This window comes from Lissotriton vulgaris, chromosome 5, assembly GCF_964263255.1.
Source record: "Lissotriton vulgaris chromosome 5, aLisVul1.2, whole genome shotgun sequence".
Classification (NCBI taxonomy): domain Eukaryota; kingdom Metazoa; phylum Chordata; class Amphibia; order Caudata; family Salamandridae; genus Lissotriton; species Lissotriton vulgaris.
Window position 1 is genome coordinate 1,547,160,989 of NC_141693.1, and position 14,318 is coordinate 1,547,175,306.

At 39.3% G+C, this 14,318-nt stretch overlaps 11 non-coding genes across 11 annotated transcripts; all 11 read right to left on the reverse strand.

Moving 5' to 3' along the window:
- Positions 1-149: 149 nt before the first annotated feature.
- TRNAR-UCG (transfer RNA arginine (anticodon UCG)) lies at positions 150-222 on the reverse strand. The gene has a single exon. It is a non-coding gene; the product is annotated as a tRNA-Arg (tRNA).
- A 643-nt stretch (positions 223-865) lies between these two features.
- TRNAR-CCU (transfer RNA arginine (anticodon CCU)) lies at positions 866-938 on the reverse strand. The gene has a single exon. It is a non-coding gene; the product is annotated as a tRNA-Arg (tRNA).
- Positions 939-1,728: 790 nt separating this feature from the next.
- TRNAR-UCG (transfer RNA arginine (anticodon UCG)) lies at positions 1,729-1,801 on the reverse strand. Its single transcript has one exon. It is a non-coding gene; the product is annotated as a tRNA-Arg (tRNA).
- A 3,112-nt stretch (positions 1,802-4,913) lies between these two features.
- TRNAR-UCG (transfer RNA arginine (anticodon UCG)) lies at positions 4,914-4,986 on the reverse strand. The gene has a single exon. It is a non-coding gene; the product is annotated as a tRNA-Arg (tRNA).
- Positions 4,987-6,494: 1,508 nt separating this feature from the next.
- Positions 6,495-6,567, reverse strand: TRNAR-UCG (transfer RNA arginine (anticodon UCG)). Its single transcript has one exon. It is a non-coding gene; the product is annotated as a tRNA-Arg (tRNA).
- Positions 6,568-8,073: 1,506 nt separating this feature from the next.
- On the reverse strand, positions 8,074-8,146 carry TRNAR-UCG (transfer RNA arginine (anticodon UCG)). Its single transcript has one exon. It is a non-coding gene; the product is annotated as a tRNA-Arg (tRNA).
- A 1,519-nt stretch (positions 8,147-9,665) lies between these two features.
- On the reverse strand, positions 9,666-9,738 carry TRNAR-UCG (transfer RNA arginine (anticodon UCG)). Its single transcript has one exon. It is a non-coding gene; the product is annotated as a tRNA-Arg (tRNA).
- Positions 9,739-10,382: 644 nt separating this feature from the next.
- On the reverse strand, positions 10,383-10,456 carry TRNAR-CCU (transfer RNA arginine (anticodon CCU)). The gene has a single exon. It is a non-coding gene; the product is annotated as a tRNA-Arg (tRNA).
- A 1,517-nt stretch (positions 10,457-11,973) lies between these two features.
- TRNAR-CCU (transfer RNA arginine (anticodon CCU)) lies at positions 11,974-12,047 on the reverse strand. Its single transcript has one exon. It is a non-coding gene; the product is annotated as a tRNA-Arg (tRNA).
- Positions 12,048-12,849: 802 nt separating this feature from the next.
- Positions 12,850-12,922, reverse strand: TRNAR-UCG (transfer RNA arginine (anticodon UCG)). The gene has a single exon. It is a non-coding gene; the product is annotated as a tRNA-Arg (tRNA).
- Positions 12,923-13,566: 644 nt separating this feature from the next.
- Positions 13,567-13,640, reverse strand: TRNAR-CCU (transfer RNA arginine (anticodon CCU)). Its single transcript has one exon. It is a non-coding gene; the product is annotated as a tRNA-Arg (tRNA).
- Between the last annotated feature and the right edge of the window lie 678 nt (positions 13,641-14,318).

A 14,318-nucleotide genomic window follows, 5' to 3' on the forward strand; every position in this document is an offset into this window, starting at 1 on the left:
TTAGGCTGAAGATGCAATCTAAATGACTGTGCAGTATGTACTCCACTTCATGAATAATTAGGAATGAGAACATGATGGCTATAAGAGTATTGGAAGAGCCTGCTTCCATTCTGAATGGAAAGCTAAGTTGTGTGACCATTGGCAAAAACCGACCACGATGGGACTCGAACCCTCAATCTTCTGATCCGAAGTCAGACGCCTTATCCATTAGGCCACGCGGTCATATGTCCTGCTGTGCTTATTTTTATAATGTAGGTGGTATGCAAGGATGGGAAATATGATATTGATAGTAATTTAGGTTTACATCCCATTGTGTTTTTTCAGCTCCTTTCAATTAAAGCACTCTTTTGGAATCGATATAATGAGAATGTCACCAGTACGATAAGCTTTTGTTTTCTTTTTTGCATTTAAACCTCTTTCTTCATGAGATTAAAGCTCAGTTGTATGCTTTACATAGTTCTGGATATTTCCAGAAGTGGAGAGAAACTGTTTTGACAGTAGTACAAACTGCTCCTTTCTGGACATGCCAATTTACACACGCTCAAAGGTTGCATATGTTTCATGAATCCTGACTTGCCCTATTCAAGTAGCTGAAAGCCTGTCCCCACCTCTAGAAACAACAGTTACACCAATCCAATTCAAATCATTTTTTCCAAAGGAATATCTTCTGCCGGGTCAAAGTTGCATCTGACAAAGATAGGTGTTTAAAAATCTACTTTGTAGCTTCAGAACACCAACATGACCCTGAAGAGACAGATGTAAAATTGTACCATTTCAAAGTTCCTAATACCTCATAAGCTTCTGAGCGGAAGCATGTAATAAATATATAAATTTTTCTGGAAAAGTAAGAGTGAATATTGGTTTTCACCTCAGATGGGATTCGAACCCACAATCCCTGGCTTAGGAGGCCAGTGCCTTATCCATTAGGCCACTGAGGCACAGTTAAACACATTCAGTCTAGAGGCATTATTTAAATGTATTCAATCGTCTGCACACAGGACATTTCTCAGTTCTCTCCATAAGTAAACTTCCCATTTTCATCCTCTTCCATCCCCGACTTTAACACTCTGTTCTGTGCTATAATGGAGGCTCTTGATTTCGAGCAAGTGGAGAGAAATTGGAGGAGAACCACTTTCGACTCAACACTTCTTCTTTCCTGGATGCTTTTCTCAATAAACTGGGCTTTGACAGTGGTATCAAGCCGTCCTTGTCTTCAGCAGGACACAGAAACAGGCACCAAGTCTCCTAACCAAGTTCAACCACACTCTGCAACTTAATAGACCAATGCTTTACAAATTAGCCAACTGTGTCATCAGCAAAGGCAGCCAACGTGCCAATCCTTTATAATTCTTCTGTAGTACTTTTCTTTCTCGTAGGCAAAATTAGCACTTTAACTGCACAAATCATACAGATTTTACACTTGAAGCACTTCATGAACACATACTTACACACCTTGCATTTCATCTACACACCCTTGAGCTAAAAACCCATTCTGTCAAGTCAAAATTCTGCAACCCTATTACATATTCAGTGCGTGTACATAGAAGCACTTCTTAATGCCACTAACATGGACAAGATTTTAGGCTGAAGATGCAATCTAAATGACTGTGCAGTATGTACTCCACTTCATGAATAATTAGGAATGAGAACATGATGGCTATAAGAGTATTGGAAGAGCGTGCTTCCATTCTGAATGGAAAGCTGAGTTGTGTGACCATTGGCAAAAACCGACCACGAAGGGACTCGAACCCTCAATCTTCTGATCCGAAGTCAGACGCCTTATCCATTAGGCCACGCGGTCACATGTCCTGCTGTGCTTATTTTTATAATGTAGGTGGTATGCAAGGATGGGAAATATGATATTGATAGTTATTTAGGTTTACATCCCATTGTGTTTTTTCAGCTCCTTTCAATTAAAGCACTCTATTGGAATTGATATAATGAGAATGTCACCAGTATGATAAGCTTTTGTTTTCTTTTTTTGCATTTAAACCTCTTTCTTCATGAGATTAAAGCTCAGTTGTATGCTTTACATAGCTCTGGATATTTCCAGAAGTGGAGAGAAACTGTTTTGACAGTAGTACAAACTGCTCCTTTCTGGATATGCCAATTTACACACACTCAAAGGTTGTATACGTTTCATGAATCCTGACTTGCCCTATTCAAGTAGCTGAAAGCCTGTCACCACCTCTAGAAACAACAGTTACACCAATCCAATTCAAATAATTTTTTCCAAAGGAATATCTTCTGCCGGGTCAAAGTTGCATCTGACAAAGATAGGTGTTTAAAAATCTACTTTGTAGTTTCAGAACACCAACATGACCCTGAAGAGTACAGAAGTAAAATGGTACCATTTCAAAGTTCCTAATACCTCATAAGCTTCTGAGCGGAAGCATGTAATAAATATATACATTTTTCTGGAAAAGTAAGAGTGGATATTGGTTTTCATCTCAGATGGGCCTCGAACCCACAATCCCTGGCTTAGGAGGCCAGTGCCTTATCCTTTAGGCCACTGAGGGATAGATAAACAGTGCAGTCTAGAGGCATTATTTAAATGTATTCAATCGTCAAACACTGGTGTCTGCACACAGGACATTTCTCAGTTCTCTCCATAAGTAAACTTCCCATTTTCATCCTCTTCCATCCCCGACTTTAACACTCTGTTCTGTGCTATAATGGAGGCTCTGCATTTCGAGCAAGTGGAGAGAAATTGGAGGAGAACCACTTTCGACTCAACACTTCTTCTTTCCTGGATGCTTTTCTCAATAAACTGGGCTTTGACAGTGGTATCAAGCCGTCCTTGTCTTCAGCAGGACACAGAAACTGGCAGCAAGTCTCCTAACCAAGTTCAACCACACTCTGCAACTTAATAGACCAATGCATTACAAATTAGCCAACTGTGTCATCAGCAAAGGCAGCCAATGTGCCAATCCTTTATAATTCTTCTGTAGTACTTTTCTTTCTCGTAGGCAAAATTAGCACTTTAACTGCGCAAATCATACAGATTTTACACTTGAAGCACTCCATGAACACATACTTACACACCTTGCATTTCATCTACACACCCTTAAACTAAAAACCCATTCTGTCAAGTCAAAATTCTTCCACCCCTATTACATATTCAGTGCGTGTACATAGAAGCACTTCTTAATGCCACTAACATGGACAAGATTTTAGGCTGAAGATGCAATCTAAATGACTGTGCAGTATGTACTCCACTTCATGAATAATTAGGAATGAGAACATGATGGCTATAAGAGTATTGGAAGAGCATGCTTCCATTCTGAATGGAAAGCTGAGTTGTGTGACCATTGGCAAAAACCAACCATGAAGGGACTCGAACCCTCAATCTTCTGATCCGAAGTCAGACGCCTTATCCATTAGGCCACGCGGTCATATGTCCTGCTGTGCTTATTTTTATAATGTAGGTGGTATGCAAGGATGGGAAATATGATATTGATAGTTATTTAGGTTTACATCCCATTGTGTTTTTTCAGCTCCTTTCAATTAAAGCACTCTTTTGGAATCGATATAATGAGAATGTCACCAGTACGATAAGCTTTTGTTTTCTTTTTTGCATTTAAACCTCTTTCTTCATGAGATTAAAGCTCAGTTGTATGCTTTACATAGCTCTGGATATTTCCAGAAGTGGAGAGAAACTGTTTTGACAGTAGTACAAACTGCTCCTTTCTGGATAAGCCAATTTACACACACTCAAAGGTTGTATATGTTTCATGAATCCTGACTTGCCCTATTCAAGTAGCTGAAAGCCTGTCACCACCTCTAGAAACAACAGTTACACCAATCCAATTCAAACACTTTTTTCCAAAGGAATATCTTCTGCCGGGTCAAAGTTGCATCTGACAAAGATAGGTGTTTAAAAATCTACTTTGTAGTTTCAGAACACCAACATGACCCTGAAGAGTACAGAAGTAAAATGGTACCATTTCAAAGTTCCTAATACCTCATAAGCTTCTGAGCGGAAGCATGTAATAAATATATAAATTTTTCTGGAAAAGTAAGAGTGGATATTAGTTTTCATCTCAGATGGGACTCGATCCCACAATCCCTGGCTTAGGAGGCCAGTGCCTTATCCATTAGGCCACTGAGGGATAGATAAACAGTGCAGTCTAGAGGCATTATTTAAATGTATTCAATCTTCAAACACTGGTGTCTGCACACAGGACATTTCTCAGTTCTCTCCATAAGTAAACTTCCCATTTTCATCCTCTTCCATCCCCGACTTTAACACTCTGTTCTGTGCTATAATGGAGGCTCTGCATTTCGAGCAAGTGGAGAGAAATTGGAGGAGAACCACTTTCGACTCAACACTTCTTCATTCCTGGATGCTTTTCTCAATAAACTGGGCTTTGACAGTGGTATCAAGCCGTCCTTGTCTTCAGCAGGACACAGAAACAGGCACCAAGTCTCCTAACCAAGTTCAACCACACTCTGCAACTTAGTAGACCAATGCATTGCAAATTAGCCAACTGTGTCATCAGCAAAGGCAGCCAATGTGCCAATCCTTTATAATTCTTCTGTAGTAGTTTTCTTTCTCGTAGGCAAAATTAGCACTTTAACTGCACAAATCATACAGATTTTACACTTGAAGCACTCCATGAACACATACTTACACACCTTGCATTTCATCTACACAACCTTAAGCTAAAAACCCATTCTGTCAAGTCAAAATTCTGCAACCTATTACATATTCAGTGCGTGTACATAGAAGCACTTCTTAATGCCACTAACATGGACAAGATTTTAGGCTGAAGATGCAATCTAAATGACTGTGCAGTATGTACTCCACTTCATGAATAATTAGGAATGAGAACATGATGGCTATAAGAGTATTGGAAGAGCCTGCTTCCATTCTGAATGGAAAGCTGGGTTGTGTGACCATTGGCAAAAACCGACCACGAAGGGACTCGAACCCTCAATCTTCTGATCCGAAGTCAGACGCCTTATCCATTAGGCCACGCGGTCATATGTCCTGCTGTGCTTATTTTTATAATGTAGGTGGTATGCAAGGATGGGAAATATGATATTGATAGTTATTTAGGTTTACATCCCATTGTGTTTTTTCAGCTCCTTTCAATTAAAGCACTCTTTTGGAATCGATATAATGAGAATGTCACCAGTACGATAAGCTTTTTTTTTTTTTTTTGCATTTAAACCTCTTTCTTCATGAGATTAAAGCTCAGTTGTATGCTTTGCATAGCTCTGGATATTTCCAGAAGTGGAGAGAAACTGTTTTGACAGTAGTACAAACTGCTCCTTTCTGGATATGCCAATTTACACACGCTCAAAGGTTGTATATGTTTCATGAATCCTGACTTGCCCTATTCGAGTAGCTGAAAGCCTGTCACCACCTCTAGAAACAACAGTTACACCAATCCAATTCAAATCATTTTTTCCTAAGGAATATCTTCTGCCGGGTCAAAGTTGCATCTGACAAAGATAGGTGTTTAAAAATCTACTTTGTAGTTTCAGAACACCAACATGACCCTGAAGAGTACAGAAGTAAAATGGTACCATTTCAAAGTTCCTAATACCTCATAAGCTTCTGAGCGGAAGCATGTAATAAATATATAAATTTTTCTGGAAAAGTAAGAGTGGATATTGGTTTTCATCTCAGATGGGACTCGAACCCACAATCCCTGGCTTAGGAGGCCAGTGCCTTATCCATTATGCAACTGAGGGACAGATAAACACTTGCATTCTAGAGGCATTATTTAAATGTATTCAATCGTCTGCACACAGGACATTTCTCAGTTCTCTCCATAAGTAAACTTCCCATTTTCATCATCTTCCATCCCCGACTTTAACACTCTGTTCTGTGCTATAATGGAGGCTCTGCATTTCGAGCAAGTGGAGAGAAATTGGAGGAGAACCACTTTCGACTCAACACTTCTTCTTTCCTGGATGCTTTTCTCAATAAACTGGGCTTTGACAGTGGTATCAAGCCGTCCTTGTCTTCAGCAGGACACAGAAACAGGCACCAAGTCTCCTAACCAAGTTCAACCACACTCTGCAACTTAATAGACCAATGCTTTACAAATTAGCCAACTGTGTCATCAGCAAAGGCAGCCAATGTGCCAATCCTTTATAATTCTTCTGTAGTACTTTTCTTTCTCGTAGGCAAAATTAGCACTTTAACTGCACAAATCATACAGATTTTACACTTGAAGCACTCCATGAACACATACTTACACACCTTGCATTTCATCTACACACCCTTAAACTAAAAACCCATTCTGTCAAGTCAAAATTCTGCAACCCTATTACATATTCAGTGCGTGTACATAGAAGCACTTCTTAATGCCACTAACATGGACAAGATTTTAGGCTGAAGATGCAATCTAAATGACTGTGCAGTATGTACTCCACTTCATGAATAATTAGGAATGAGAACATGATGGCTATAAGAGTATTGGAAGAGCCTGCTTCCATTCTGAATGGAAAGCTGGCATTGTGTGACCATTGGCAAAAACCGACCACGAAGGGACTCGAACCCTCAATCTTCTGATCCGAAGTCAGACGCCTTATCCATTAGGCCACGCGGTCATATTTCCTGCTGTGCTTATTTTTATAATGTAGGTGGTATGCAAGGATGGGAAATATGATATTGATAGTTATTTAGGTTTACATCCCATTGTGTTTTTTCAGCTCCTTTCAATTAAAGCAATCTTTTGGAATCGATATAATGAGAATGTCACCAGTATGATAAGCTTTTGTTTTTTTTTTGCATTTAAACCTTTTTCTACATGAGATTAAAGCTCAGTTGTATGCTTTGCATAGCTCTGGATATTTCCAGAAGTGGAGAGAAACTGTTTTGACAGTAGTACAAACTGCTCCTTTCTGGATATGCCAATTTACACACGCTCAAAGGTTGTATATGTTTCATGAATCCTGACTTGCCCTATTCAAGTAGCTGAAAGCCTGTCACCACCTCTAGAAACAACAGTTACACCAATCCAATTCAAATAATTTTTTCCAAAGGAATATCTTCTGCCGGGTCAAAGTTGCATCTGACAAAGATAGGTGTTTAAAAATCTACTTTGTAGTTTCAGAACACCAACATGACCCTGAAGAGTACAGAAGTAAAATGGTACCATTTCAAAGTTCCTAATACCTCATAAGCTTCTGAGCGGAAGCATGTAATAAATATATAAATTTTTCTGGAAAAGTAAGAGTGGATATTGGTTTTCATCTCAGATGGGACTCGAACCCACAATCCCTGGCTTAGGAGGCCAGTGCCTTATCCATTATGCCACTGAGGGACAGACAAATACTTGCATTCTAGAGGCATTATTTAAATGTATTCAATCGTCTGCACACAGGACATTTCTCAGTTCTCTCCATAAGTAAACTTCCCATTTTCATCATCTTCCATCCCCGACTTTAACACTCTGTTCTGTGCTATAATGGAGGCTCTGCATTTCGAGCAAGTGGAGAGAAATTGGAGGAGAACCACTTTCGACTCAACACTTCTTCTTTCCTGGATGCTTTTCTCAATAAACTGGGCTTTGACAGTGGTATCAAGCCGTCCTTGTCTTCAGCAGGACACAGAAACATTCACCAAGTCTCCTAACCAAGTTCAACCACACTCTGCAACTTAATAGACCAATGCTTTACAAATTAGCCAACTGTGTCATCAGCAAAGGCAGCCAATGTGCCAATCCTTTATAATTCTTCTGTAGTACTTTTCTTTCTCGTAGGCAAAATTAGCACTTTAACTGCACAAATCATACAGATTTTACACTTGAAGCACTCCATGAACACATACTTACACACCTTGCATTTCATCTACACACCCTTTAACTAAAAACCCATTCTGTCAAGTCAAAATTCTGCAACCCTATTACATATTCAGTGGGTGTACATAGAAGCACTTCTTAATGCCACTAGCATGGACAAGATTTTAGGCTGAAGATGCAATCTTAATGACTGTGCAGTATGTACTCCACTTCATGAATAATTAGGAATGAGAACATGATGGCTATAAGAGTATTGGAAGAGCCTGCTTCCATTCTGAATGGAAATCTGAGTTGTGTGACCATTGGCAAAAACCGACCACGAAGGGACTCGAACCCTCAAACTTCTGATCCGAAGTCAGACGCCTTATCCATTAGGCCACACGGTCATATGTCCTGCTGTGCTTATTTTTATAATGTAGGTGGTATGCAAGGATGGGAAATATAATATTGATAGTTATTTAGGTTTACATCCCATTGTGTTTTTTCAGCTCCTTTCAATTAAAGCACTCTTTTGGAATCGATATAATGAGAATGTCACCAGTACGATAAGCTTTTGTTTTCTTTTTTGCATTTAAACCTCTTTCTTCATGAGATTAAAGCTCAGTTGTATGCTTTACATAGTTCTGGATATTTCCAGAAGTGGAGAGAAACTGTTTTGACAGTAGTACAAACTGCTCCTTTCTGGATATGCCAATTTACACACGCTCAAAGGTTGTATATGTTTCATGAATCCTGACTTGCCCTATTCAAGTAGCTGAAAGCCTGTCACCACCTCTAGAAACAACAGTTACACCAATCCAATTCAAATAATTTTTTCCAAAGGAATATCTTCTGCCGGGTCAAAGTTGCATCTGACAAAGATAGGTGTTTAAAAATCTACTTTGTAGTTTCAGAACACCAACATGACCCTGAAGAGTACAGAAGTAAAATTGTACCATTTCAAAGTTCCTAATACCTCATAAGCTTCTGAGCGGAAGCATGTAATAAATATATAAATTTTTCTGGAAAAGTAAGAGTGGATATTGGTTTTCATATCAGATGGGACTCGAACCCACAATCCCTGGCTTAGGAGGCCAGTGCCTTATCCATTAGGCCACTGAGGGATAGATAAACAGTGCAGTCTAGAGGCATTATTTAAATGTATTCAATCGTCAAACACTGGTGTCTGCACACAGGACATTTCTCAGTTCTCTCCATAAGTAAACTTCCCATTTTCATCCTCTTCCATCCCCGACTTTAACACTCTGTTCTGTGCTATAATGGAGGCTCTTGATTTCGAGCAAGTGGAGAGAAATTGGAGGAGAACCCCTTTCGACTCAACACTTCTTCTTTCCTGGATGCTTTTCTCAATAAACTGGGCTTTGACAGTGGTATCAAGCCGTCCTTGTCTTCAGCAGGACACAGAAACAGGCACCAAGTCTCCTAACCAAGTTCAACCACACTCTGCAACTTAATAGACCAATGCTTTACAAATTAGCCAACTGTGTCATCAGCAAAGGCAGCCAACGTGCCAATCCTTTATAATTCTTCTGTAGTACTTTTCTTTCTCGTAGGCAAAATTAGCACTTTAACTGCACAAATCATACAGATTTTACACTTGAAGCACTTCATGAACACATACTTACACACCTTGCATTTCATCTACACACCCTTGAGCTAAAAACCCATTCTGTCAAGTAAAAATTCTGCAACCCTATTACATATTGAGTGCATGTACATAGAAGCACTTCTTAATGCCACTAACATGGACAAGATTTTAGGCTGAAGATGCAATCTAAATGACTGTGCAGTATGTACTCCACTTCATGAATAATTAGGAATGAGAACATGATGGCTATAAGAGTATTGGAAGAGCCTGCTTCCATTCTGAATGGAAAGCTGAGTTGTGTGACCATTGGCAAAAACCGACAACGAAGGGACTCGAACCCTCAATCTTCTGATCCGAAGTCAGACACCTTATCCATTAGGCCACGCGGTCATATGTCCTGCTGTGCTTATTTTTATAATGTAGGTGGTATGCAAGGATGGGAAATATGATATTGATAGTTATTTAGGTTTACATCCCATTGTGTTTTTTCAGCTCCTTTCAATTAAAGCACTCTATTGGAATTGATATAATGAGAATGTCACCAGTATGATAAGCTTTTGTTTTCTTTTTTTGCATTTAAACCTCTTTCTTAATGAGATTAAAGCTCAGTTGTATGCTTTACATAGCTCTGGATATTTCCAGAAGTGGAGAGAAACTGTTTTGACAGTAGTACAAACTGCTCCTTTCTGGATATGCCAATTTACACACACTCAAAGGTTGTATACGTTTCATGAATCCTGACTTGCCCTATTCAAGTAGCTGAAAGCCTGTCACCACCTCTAGAAACAACAGTTACACCAATCCAATTCAAATAATTTTTTCCAAAGGAATATCTTCTGCCGGGTCAAAGTTGCATCTGACAAAGATAGGTGTTTAAAAATCTACTTTGTAGTTTCAGAACACCAACATGACCCTGAAGAGTACAGAAGTAAAATGGTACCATTTCAAAGTTCCTAATACCTCATAAGCTTCTGAGCGGAAGCATGTAATAAATATATAAATTTTTCTGGAAAAGTAAGAGTGGATATTGGTTTTCATCTCAGATGGGACTCGAACCCACAATCTCTGGCTTAGGAGGCCAGTGCCTTATCCATTAGGCCACTGAGGGATAGATAATCAGTGCAGTCTAGAGGCATTATTTAAATGTATTCAATCGTCAAACACTGGTGTCTGCACACAGGACATTTCTCAGTTCTCTTCATAAGTAAACTTCCCATTTTCATCCTCTTCCATCCCCGACTTTAACACTCTGTTCTGTGCTATAATGGAGGCTCTGCATTTCGAGCAAGTGGAGAGAAATTGGAGGAGAACCACTTTCGACTCAACACTTCTTCTTTCCTGGATGCTTTTCTCAATAAACTGGGCTTTGACAGTGGTATCAAGCCGTCCTTGTCTTCAGCAGGACACAGAAACAGGCACCAAGTCTCCTAACCAAGTTCAACCACACTCTGCAACTTAATAGACCAATACATTACAAATTAGCCAACTGTGTCATCAGCAAAGGCAGCCAATGTGCCAATCCTTTATAATTCTTCTGTAGTACTTTTCTTTCTCGTATGCAAAATTAGCACTTTAACTGCACAAATCATACAGATTTTACACTTGAAGCACTCCATGAACACATACTTACACACCTTGCATTTCATCTACACACCCTTAAGCTAAAAACCCATTCTGTCAAGTCAAAATTCTGCAACCTATTACATACTCAGTGCGTGTACATAGAAGCACTTCTTAATGCCACTAACATGGACAAGATTTTAGGCTGAAGATGCAATCTAAATGACTGTGCAGTATGTACTCCACATCATGAATAATTAGGAATGAGAACATGATGGCTATAAGAGTATTGGAAGAGCCTGCTTCCATTCTGAATGGAAAGCTGAGTTGTGTGACCATTGGCAAAAACCGACCACGAAGGGACTTGAACCCTCAATCTTCTGATCTGAAGTCAGACACCTTATCCATTAGGCCACGCGGTCATATGTCCTGCTGTGCTTATTTTTATAATGTAGGTGGTATGCAAGGATGGGAAATATGATATTGATAGTTATTTAGGTTTACATCCCATTGTGTTTTTTCAGCTCCTTTCAATTAAAGCACTCTTTTGGAATCGATATAATGAGAATGTCACCAGTACGATAAGCTTTTGTTTTCTTTTTTGCATTTAAACCTCTTTCTTCATGAGATTAAAGCTCAGTTGTATGCTTTACATAGCTCTGGATATTTCCAGACGTGGAGAGAAACTGTTTTGACAGTAGTACAAACTGCTCCTTTCTGGATATGCCAATTTACACACACTCAAAGGTTGTATACGTTTCATGAATCCTGACTTGCCCTATTCAAGTAGCTGAAAGCCTGTCACCACCTCTAGAAACAACAGTTACACCAATCCAATTCAAATAATTTTTTCCAAAGGAATATCTTCTGCCGGGTCAAAGTTGCATCTGACAAAGATAGGTGTTTAAAAATCTACTTTGTAGTTTCAGAACACCAACATGACCCTGAAGAGTACAGAAGTAAAATGGTACCATTTCAAAGTTCCTAATACCTCATAAGCTTCTGAGCGGAAGCATGTAATAAATATATAAATTTTTCTGGAAAAGTAAGAGTGGATATTGGTTTTCATCTCAGATGGGACTCGAACCCACAATCTCTGGCTTAGGAGGCCAGTGCCTTATCCATTAGGCCACTGAGGGATAGATAATCAGTGCAGTCTAGAGGCATTATTTAAATGTATTCAATCGTCAAACACTGGTGTCTGCACACAGGACATTTCTCAGTTCTCTTCATAAGTAAACTTCCCATTTTCATCCTCTTCCATCCCCGACTTTAACACTCTGTTCTGTGCTATAATGGAGGCTCTGCATTTCGAGCAAGTGGAGAGAAATTGGAGGAGAACCCCTTTCGACTCAACACTTCTTCTTTCCTGGATGCTTTTCTCAATAAACTGGGCTTTGACAGTGGTATCAAGCCGTCCTTGTCTTCAGCAGGACACAGAAACAGGCACCAAGTCTCCTAACCAAGTTCAACCACACTCTGCAACTTAATAGACCAATGCTTTACAAATTAGCCAACTGTGTCATCAGCAAAGGCAGCCAACGTGCCAATCCTTTATAATTCTTCTGTAGTACTTTTCTTTCTCGTAGGCAAAATTAGCACTTTAACTGCACAAATCATACAGATTTTACACTTGAAGCACTTCATGAACACATACTTACACACCTTGCATTTCATCTACACACCCTTGAGCTAAAAACCCATTCTGTCAAGTAAAAATTCTGCAACCCTATTACATATTGAGTGCATGTACATAGAAGCACTTCTTAATGCCACTAACATGGACAAGATTTTAGGCTGAAGATGCAATCTAAATGACTGTGCAGTATGTACTCCACTTCATGAATAATTAGGAATGAGAACATGATGGCTATAAGAGTATTGGAAGAGCCTGCTTCCATTCTGAATGGAAAGCTGAGTTGTGTGACCATTGGCAAAAACCGACAACGAAGGGACTCGAACCCTCAATCTTCTGATCCGAAGTCAGACACCTTATCCATTAGGCCACGCGGTCATATGTCCTGCTGTGCTTATTTTTATAATGTAGGTGGTATGCAAGGATGGGAAATATGATATTGATAGTTATTTAGGTTTACATCCCATTGTGTTTTTTCAGCTCCTTTCAATTAAAGCACTCTATTGGAATTGATATAATGAGAATGTCACCAGTATGATAAGCTTTTGTTTTCTTTTTTTGCATTTAAACCTCTTTCTTAATGAGATTAAAGCTCAGTTGTATGCTTTACATAGCTCTGGATATTTCCAGAAGTGGAGAGAAACTGTTTTGACAGTAGTACAAACTGCTCCTTTCTGGATATGCCAATTTACACACACTCAAAGGTTGTATACGTTTCATGAATCCTGACTTGCCCTATTCAAGTAGCTGAAAGCCTGTCACCACCTCTAGAAACAACAGTTACACCAATCCAATTCAAATAATTTTTTCCAAAGGAATATCTTCTGCCGGGTCAAAGTTGCATCTGACAAAGATAGGTGTTTAAAAATCTACTTTGTAGTTTCAGAACACCAACATGACCCTGAAGAGTACAGAAGTAAAATGGTACCATTTCAAAGTTCCTAATACCTCATAAGCTTCTGAGCGGAAGCATGTAATAAATATATAAATTTTTCTGGAAAAGTAAGAGTGGATATTGGTTTTCATCTCAGATGGGACTCGAACCCACAATCTCTGGCTTAGGAGGCCAGTGCCTTATCCATTAGGCCACTGAGGGATAGATAATCAGTGCAGTCTAGAGGCATTATTTAAATGTATTCAATCGTCAAACACTGGTGTCTGCACACAGGACATTTCTCAGTTCTCTTCATAAGTAAACTTCCCATTTTCATCCTCTTCCATCCCCGACTTTAACACTCTGTTCTGTGCTATAATGGAGGCTCTGCATTTCGAGCAAGTGGAGAGAAATTGGAGGAGAACCACTTTCGACTCAACACTTCTTCTTTCCTGGATGCTTTTCTCAATAAACTGGGCTTTGACAGTGGTATCAAGCCGTCCTTGTCTTCAGCAGGACACAGAAACAGGCACCAAGTCTCCTAACCAAGTTCAACCACACTCTGCAACTTAATAGACCAATACATTACAAATTAGCCAACTGTGTCATCAGCAAAGGCAGCCAATGTGCCAATCCTTTATAATTCTTCTGTAGTACTTTTCTTTCTCGTATGCAAAATTAGCACTTTAACTGCACAAATCATACAGATTTTACACTTGAAGCACTCCATGAACACATACTTACACACCTTGCATTTCATCTACACACCCTTAAGCTAAAAACCCATTCTGTCAAGTCAAAATTCTGCAACCTATTACATACTCAGTGCGTGTACATAGAAGCACTTCTTAATGCCACTAACATGGACAAGATTTTAGGCTGAAGATGCAATCTAAATGA